Below are 9,209 nucleotides of genomic sequence, written 5' to 3' on the forward strand. Positions count from 1 at the left end.
ATAGACAACTAGATATTTCATGACAGGTGGAGAGTTCAAAATATAGGTAAAATGGAAGAGTTAAAAATATTTCTACTATTCACTGGGTTTCAAGTTGTCAACATCTATAGGCTTGTCTTGTATTTTCCTTCCATTCCATGTCAGCCATTTCACAATCCCAACTCTAGAAATATTTGTCACTTTGTTTAATGCCTTTTGTAGTTGCAGATTTCAGGAAATACTGGACTTAATTGATGTTAAGCTACCTATGATACATTTACCTCAGGGTGGATTCAGTTCAACAATTATGATTTCATATTATAGGCTACACCTTTTGGGATAGGATGTTTGGAGCATATACGTTCTGTAAAACAATAATATGACCATGCCACCATTTGACAGAAACTTTATATAGCTACTTTTTTTATGAGCTTTTCTAGCAAGACAATGAATCTGAAATCCAGTATAAAATTTGTTTCATCGACCTACTAGTTTATGTTAAAGTATCTAAAATGACAAAGACCATTTGTCTTTGTAAAAGCTCCGAACTCTTTATATAAATTACTAGAAAACTCTATTGGCAACTGCCCAAACTACTTTAAATTCTAGACTTGAATAACTTCAAACATTGCTTGTATGCGGGTGTCAATTACCTCCTACTGACAAAAAAGAAAGCAAAGATCTAGTTTACCTGTCATCTCCTACTTAAAACCATGCCTCCAGCCTATTGTCTTGACTTATGTAATCACTCACCTGTTTTCTTAACTGAAACATGAAACTTAAGGGACCACAGAAATTACCTAGTCTCATTTCCTCACTTATCAGATTTGCAGAGTTGTGGTGAAGTGAGGTTCCCTGACAATCAACTTCACCATTCACAATTTCTGTCCTTTTAGCTTAGTTTTAAACTTTGACTAAGGCAGAAGTTGAAGTTTCTTTGAGAAGTTACAGGTAAATAACCAAACTGGAAAAAAAAATTATCATAGTGAATTGAAGCCAGCTTAGCTACAATAATGGAGCAAGAAGATCCTTTTCCTGCCAGCAGGCATGGCTCAGTGGTTAAGCGTTGACCTATGAACCAGGAGGTTACGGTTCAATTCCCAGTCAGGGCACATGCCCAGGTTATGGGCTTGATCCCCAGTGTAGGGCATACAGGAGTCAGTGGATCAATGATTCTCTCTCATCTTTGATGTTTCTCTCTCTGCCTCTCCCTTACTCTCTAAAATCAATAAAAACATATATTTTTAAAAAAATTTTAAAAGAAGATCCTCTTCCTAATTGGAAGTAGGCTGGCGTGGGAAATTGGATGGTGTATAGTGTGTAAATATATTCTGATAGGTAAGTTACAGTAGTGTCTCTCTCTTTTTCTGTCTGGAAAATCTGAATTATTCTTTTAATTGCATATCCTGCTCAAGACCCACATTCTCCACTAAACCTTGCCTGGTAGCTGATAAAGAATCTATAATCAGGACATCATTCCCCAACAACTTTACCTTCTAGTTTACATTTATAATAATTGTACTACGAAGAACTCTTTTTTAACTTGACAACTTGGCATTTTACATTCATCTTGCTTAATGCTTTGTTCCATCATACAGAGGTAATGTAGTTGACAAAACTTGGTTCATTACTGAAAAATAATCATTCATTCATTCATTCAACCAACACCCATTGACATCAACTTTGTGCCTGGTATAGTCCTATGCTAAGTGCTATGGGTTTAGGAGATAAAAGACAGTGAGCTCAGTCAGTAAGGAGATTACAATACAGTGTGGTTTGTGTTTTGATAAAGCAACTTACTTCTTTGAGCACTCAGAGAATGGTGCCAAACCACATAAGCCAGTTGGTGATATTAAGGAAGTCATTCTATAGGATTCCACAGCTAAGCTGGGGGTTAAGGATGGGTAAGAAGTAATCCAGGTAAAGAAAGAAGAGTGAAAATTCCAGGAAGAGCCAGCAATTTAGGAAAAGACTGGTGGATCCCCAGAAAATGCATTAGGTGCAGGCTGGAAAGGAAAGGCGGCAGATCTCGTGTAGGAAACTCGATGCTATTCTGAAGGCTATTAGAAATCAGAGGATTCGCTTAAGCGAAAAATAGAATTTGTATTTTTGGAAAGATTCCTCTCACTGAAGCATGGAGAATGAATTGAAAGGGCAAGAAGGGGAGAGAGGGAGCCCAGGCTAGAAGTTGAAAGAACCAATCCCTGGGATCAGGCCTATACCAGCAGTCAGACATCCCCCAAGGGGTCCCAATTGGAAAGGGTGCAGGCTGGGCTGAGGGGACGACCCCCACTCCTGCATAAATTTCATGCACTGGGCCTCTAGTAAGTATATATCTTCCAAAACCTGTTTTCAACCATACTATGTTGAACCCCACTTGCCAATGAATAGTGGATGTTGTAACAATACGTTTCCTGAAGTGGCTTTTCCCCCTCTCATGCCTACACTGCCAAGAACGTTTCTCCAGTGCCCTGCACTGTCCTGTCTTTCTCTTAAGCACTCAATGCCAATCCCTGGAGAAGATCCTGTTAGTGAATACAAGCTCCCCTTCTGTCTGTGGCTCCTGGGGTTTCTGTATTCTCACACTAGCCCACACTTGGCCTTTAGCAACTTGAAACAAAAAATTTTAGTTGAATTCCTAACTGCTGTATTATGACCCCATCTTCCTATTGTGTTCTGCACAAGTGAAGCAGCACCTGGGTTCCGCCTTTCCTTGGAGACACCTGTCTTTATTTGAATTTCAGACTAGTAGGTTACTCTGTGTTGTCAGTTCTCTGATGGGTTCAACATGCCGTGATTTCGTGGATTGTCCGTTTTTTTCTTGTTAGGGTGAAAGTGATGCTCTTTCTGCTTCCTATATCTTAGTAAACTGGACGTTTAGGCAACCTACCTGCTCTGAAACACCATTTATTTCTTCTTTGTAAAATAAAAGGATATTAACAGTCACCTCGTTGACTTCTCATGAAAAATGTCTGAGATATAAAGCACCTCATCTACAATCAGTTTTATTAAATGTCCTCCCACTCTCAAGTTGCCCGCTAGTGTTTATTTGGAATTCATTAAAATTTTGTTGTGTAAACTATGTCATTTATGCACACTTTGATGACTGGGTGGCAATTTTGGTACCCCTTTTATACAGCCTGTTTCAACATCAGTTTTCATCCTTTCCAAGAATAAGATCATTGCCCTAACCGGTTTGGCTCAATGGATAGAGCGTCGGCCTGCGGACTCAAGGGTCCCAGGTTCGATTCCAGTCAAGGGCATGTACCTTGGTTGCAGGCACATACCCAGTAGGGAGTGTGCAGGAGGCAGCTGATCGATGTTTCTCTCTCATCGATGTTTCTAACTCTCCATCCCTCTCCCTTCCTCTCTGTAAAAAATCAATTAAATATATTTTTTTTAAAAAAGCTCTTCATTAAAAAAAAAAAAAGAATAAGATCGTTGATAGAGGTAACGGGATGACAAGATTCTAACCAATGCACCTGACCAAAATAGGTCTAATGATACAAGGGAGCCCATTGGATTTATTTTCCTTTAATTCATTTAATTGATTCACTTATTCAACATGGGCTTACCAGGCTCTTACTAGATGTTTGCCAGATATTATTCCAGTCTGGCATTTAGGGTGCCATTCAGCTGAGAGGGGGAGACCACAGGGTAGGAAAGGTTCAATGTCGCTGTACAGAAGCAGACTCTAGCATCAGGCAAGTGAGATAATAATGTATGTTGAAATGAGAATGAAATGATGAGGTAAGGTCTCGCTCTACCTCAAAGAAAGAAAAGGAAAAGCTTCTCCATGAAGCAGGGATGCTGTTAGCTCTGTGTTCACTGCCGTCTGCGACCTGCTACGGTCCAGATTCACCTCACCACGTGGACCCCCTGAGCAGCCTGCACCCCTCACGCAGACTATTTTCCTTATTGCTGCAGCCCAGGCACAGGTCTGGCCCAGAGTGCTCCAGGTGTGTCATTTCCACACATGAAACCATTTTCAACAGAAAAGAAAAAGTGTGCCATCTAGATGAGCTGTATTTGCTGAAAATATAATCTAAGTTTTCTTAATAACATTTTTTTCCAAAGGATAATAGTAGATTTAGAAAATACAAAAGCATAATCAACCAAAAAAGTTACCTAAAACTTCACTAATTGAGAGAAGCTTGCTTTTTTTTTTAGCATATTTCTGTCTTTCTTTTCCTCCTGAAATTGCATTGTATATTTTAGAATCTGCTTTTTTTCAAGATGTTTGAAAATATCATGGCTATATTGTATTTCATCATGTAGCCTTTCTGCTTTTTGGACAACTGTTTTTTTCAATATTTTGCATTTGTAAAACTACAAAAATCTAATTTGTACCATATTTCAAGTATTTCCTTAGCAGATATCCCAATAATTGGACTTACTCTGACAAAGGGTATAACATTTGAAAGCTACCAATATAGGTGGCCAAGTTTTTCCCCTCAGTACATTCCCTCAAACATATAATAAAAAATATTCCATAATTCAATAATAGTGCCATCAACCAAATACAGGATTGCTTATTTCACTTCATGCTCACCACAACTAAGTGGGTTTTAGTCCCAGTACCACTAAGGAAAGCAAAGGCATTTGTCATTTTATTTTAAACTAGAGGCCCAATGCATGAAATTCGTGGGCGACCATCATAGTTGTTCCATTATAGTAGTCGCTTAGGCTTTTATATGTAGACTATTCATGTTGAAGATTTTTTGTTACTGAGTTATTATTATTATTCCTCATATTCTCTGTTAATGTGCTTTGTACATGTAATTGAAGAGATCTCAGTGATTTTCTAATAGTAGAATTATCTTTAATCTTTTATAATTAGTTTCTCTTCAGGGAAAAGATCTCAGCCTACTCCAAAGATTATGGGTTGTCCCTCAAATTCCAAGGAATCACAACTATAGGAGAACAGTTCTCTAAAAGGAAGAGGGCTTTAGGTGCTGGCAGTTCAGAGTTGAACCGGAATGCTGCTATTTATTGCAGGAACAGGTGAATCATTCAAAAATCTAGTTCCCTCAAAGGGAAAATCAGAGTTAAAGGGCGTTTCTTGGTCTTCTTAAAGTGACTTAATCCCAACACAATGTTGAATTGATGAAAATATATCCCCAAATGGTCTTGATAGTTGTCTTTTTTTTTTAAACTGGGGTGAAATCTGAGCCTTTTGGAAAGAGTGTCTTGGCTGCACTCAACTGTTTCAGAGCATCTGCATGTGAGCCAGCTTTGGCAACGGCCCAGGAAGTGACTGCTTGTATTGTCACTTGAAACTATTTTGAACATCAACTTTCTGCAAGTAGGCTTTTAATATTAGCTTTGAGAAAGTCACAGTAGCTGCCGAGCCATCTTTTGTCCTGATGTAGATTAAGTGGCTGTGACTCAAGCCTGAACCAATCCTAAATAAATTGTATTATAATTTTAGCTTCATTGAAAGTCACCCCACCTTTTACCCTAGAGGGGGAACAGAAGTGCTGACTGAAACAGAGCTGTAGAGTGTCCAGTTCTGATGACATTCTGCCTCTTCTTGGTCAAATGGCTGAGAAGTCATCTTAGATCAATAAATAAAAATGACTTAAAGTGTGAGCCAAGATTAAGGGGTAGGAGTCATTGCAGATCTGAAGGGAAAATAAAAAAGGGATACTCCAAGAGTATCACAGTTGCCAGAAATATTAACCCAGATGAGAAAACCAGAATACCTTGCCAAGGCAGCTAAAGAGAAAAGAGTTAACAGAAGCATCCAGGAAAACTAAAGCTAAAAGATCAGAGTCCACCAGGTGTGGTCTTGAAACAAAGTCAAGTAGAGGGCGTTTTCCACAGTTTTTTTGTTTGTTTTTGAAAGTGGTAATTTTTTTAAAATCTTTATTGTTGAAAGTAAGACATAGATCCTCCTTTTCCCCTCATTAACCTCTTCCAGCCTGCTCCTGTCCCCCCTCTACCCTCCCCCGCAGGCCCTCACCACCCCATTGTCTGTGTCCACAGATTATGCATATCATTGGTTGACTCTTCCCACCCACCCTCCCCTGCCTTCCCTCTGAGGTTCAACAGTCTGTTCATGCCTCTATGTTTCTGGGTCTATTTTTGACCATCATTTTATTTGGCTCATTAGATTCCACGTATGAGTGAGATCATGTGATACTTATCTTTCTCTGACTGGCTTGTATGTTCCATTTACCCACTGACAGGCCATAGAGGACATTTGGCTCAAGCGGACTACCAAGTCCTGATGAAGAAAGTGGCCCCTACCTCATTTCATGGAACAACCATCTGGACCTTATCTAGCACAACAGGAGGCAGCCGCAAGGAGGGCAAGACAGCAGGCCAACAATAACAATGGCCGCTTACAGCCCACAGCCTCAATGGCCAGCACTAATTGGTCTGAAGGACAACAAACTCCATCTAATCAGACTAGAACACTTACACCCCACCCCCCCCCCCAGCCTCCTCGGGGGGGGGGGGTCCCTCAGCCCAGCCTGCACCCTCTTGCAAATCAGGACCCCTCAGAGATGTCCAACTGTCAGTTTAGATCGGGCCTGAACCAGCAGTCAGACATTCCTCTCTCAATCCGGGACCCCTCGCTCCTAACTGCCCACCTGCTTGCTCCTAACCACCCACATGCACACTCCTTACCACTTGGCTCGCTGCTCCTTAGTGCTGCCGAGGAGGTGGGAGAGGCTCCTGCCACCACTGCTGCTCTAGCCAGCTGTGAGCCTGAGTTCTGGTGTAGCAGTGCTCCCGCTGTGGGAGCGCTCTGACCACCCTGGTGGTCACTGCACATCATAGCGACCATCATTCTAGTTGTTCCATTATAGTAGTCGCTTAGGCTTTTATATGTAGACTATTCATGTTGAAGATTTTTTGTTACTGAGTTATTATTATGTTTCCTCATATTCTCTGTTACTCTTGCCAGCTGTGAGCCTGAGTTCTGGCTTAGCAGTGCTCCCGCTGTGGGAGCGCTCTGACCACCAGGGGGCAATGTGCTTTGTACATGTAATTGAAGAGACCTCAGTGATTTTCTAATAGTAGAATTATCTTTAATCTTTTATAATTAGTTTCTCTTCAGGGAAAAGATCTCAGCCTACTCCAAAGATTATGGGTTGTCCCTCAAATTCCAAGGAATCACAACTATAGGAGAACAGTTCTCTAAAAGGAAGAGGGCTTTAGGTGCTGGCAGTTCAGAGTTGAACCGGAATGCTGCTATTTATTGCAGGAACAGGTGAATCATTCAAAAATCTAGTTCCCTCAAAGGGAAAATCAGAGTTAAAGGGCGTTTCTTGGTCTTCTTAAAGTGACTTAATCCCAACACAATGTTGAATTGATGAAAATATATCCCCAAATGGTCTTGATAGTTGTCTTTTTTTTTTAAACTGGGGTGAAATCTGAGCCTTTTGGAAAGAGTGTCTTGGCTGCACTCAACTGTTTCAGAGCATCTGCATGTGAGCCAGCTTTGGCAACGGCCCAGGAAGTGACTGCTTGTATTGTCACTTGAAACTATTTTGAACATCAACTTTCTGCAAGTAGGCTTTTAATATTAGCTTTGAGAAAGTCACAGTAGCTGCCGAGCCATCTTTTGTCCTGATGTAGATTAAGTGGCTGTGACTCAAGCCTGAACCAATCCTAAATAAATTGTATTATAATTTTAGCTTCATTGAAAGTCACCCCACCTTTTACCCTAGAGGGGAACAGAGGTGCTGACTGAAACAGAGCCATAGAGTGTCCAGTTCTGATGACATTCTGCCTCTTCTTGGTCAAATGGCTGAGAAGTCATCTTAGATCAATAAATAAAAATGACTTAAAGTGTGAGCCAAGATTAAGGGGTAGGAGTCATTGCAGATCTGAAGGGAAAATAAAAAAGGGATACTCCAAGAGTATCACAGTTGCCAGAAATATTAACCCAGATGAGAAAACCAGAATACCTTGCCAAGGCAGCTAAAGAGAAAAGAGTTAACAGAAGCATCCAGGAAAACTAAAGCTAAAAGATCAGAGTCCACCAGGTGTGGTCTTGAAACAAAGTCAAGTAGAGGGCGTTTTCCACAGTTTTTTTGTTTGTTTTTGAAAGTGGTAATTTTTTTAAAATCTTTATTGTTGAAAGTAAGACATAGATCCTCCTTTTCCCCTCATTAACCTCTTCCAGCCTGCTCCTGTCCCCCCTCTACCCTCCCCCGCAGGCCCTCACCACCCCATTGTCTGTGTCCACAGATTATGCATATCATTGGTTGACTCTTCCCACCCACCCTCCCCTGCCTTCCCTCTGAGGTTCAACAGTCTGTTCATGCCTCTATGTTTCTGGGTCTATTTTTGACCATCATTTTATTTGGCTCATTAGATTCCACGTATGAGTGAGATCATGTGATACTTATCTTTCTCTGACTGGCTTGTATGTTCCATTTACCCACTGACAGGCCATAGAGGACATTTGGCTCAAGCGGACTACCAAGTCCTGATGAAGAAAGTGGCCCCTACCTCATTTCATGGAACAACCATCTGGACCTTATCTAGCACAACAGGAGGCAGCCGCAAGGAGGGCAAGACAGCAGGCCAACAATAACAATGGCCGCTTACAGCCCACAGCCTCAATGGCCAGCACTAATTGGTCTGAAGGACAACAAACTCCATCTAATCAGACTAGAACACTTACACCCCACCCCCCCCCCCAGCCTGAGCCATCTTTTGTCCTGATGTAGATTAAGTGGCTATGACTCAAGCAATAACATAATAGCAATCCTAAATAAATTGTATTATAATTTTAGCTTCATTGAAAGTCACCCCACCTTTTACCCTAGAGGGGAACAGAGGTGCTGACTGAAACAGAGCCATAGAGTGTCCAGTTCTGATGACATTCTGCCTCTTCTTGATCAAATGGCTGAGAAGTCATCTTAGATCAGTAAATAAAAAGGACTTGAAAGTGTGGGCCAAGATTAAGGGGTAGGAGTCACTGCAGATCTGAAGGGAAAATAAAAAAGGGATACTCTACAAGTATCACAGTTGCCAGAAATATTTACCCAGATGAGAAAACCAGAATACCATGCCAAGGCAGCTAAAGAGAAAAGAGTTAACAGAAGCATCCAGGACAGCGGTTCTCAACCTGTGGGTCGCGACCCTTTTGGCGGTCGAACGACCCTTTCACAGGGGTCACCTAAGACCATCCTGCATGTCAGATATTTACATTACGATTCATAACAGTAGCAACATTACAGTTATGAAGTAGCAACGAAAATAATTTT

Source organism: Myotis brandtii, unplaced genomic scaffold, assembly GCF_000412655.1.
Source record: "Myotis brandtii unplaced genomic scaffold, ASM41265v1 scaffold1163, whole genome shotgun sequence".
Taxonomy (NCBI): Eukaryota; Metazoa; Chordata; class Mammalia; order Chiroptera; family Vespertilionidae; genus Myotis; species Myotis brandtii.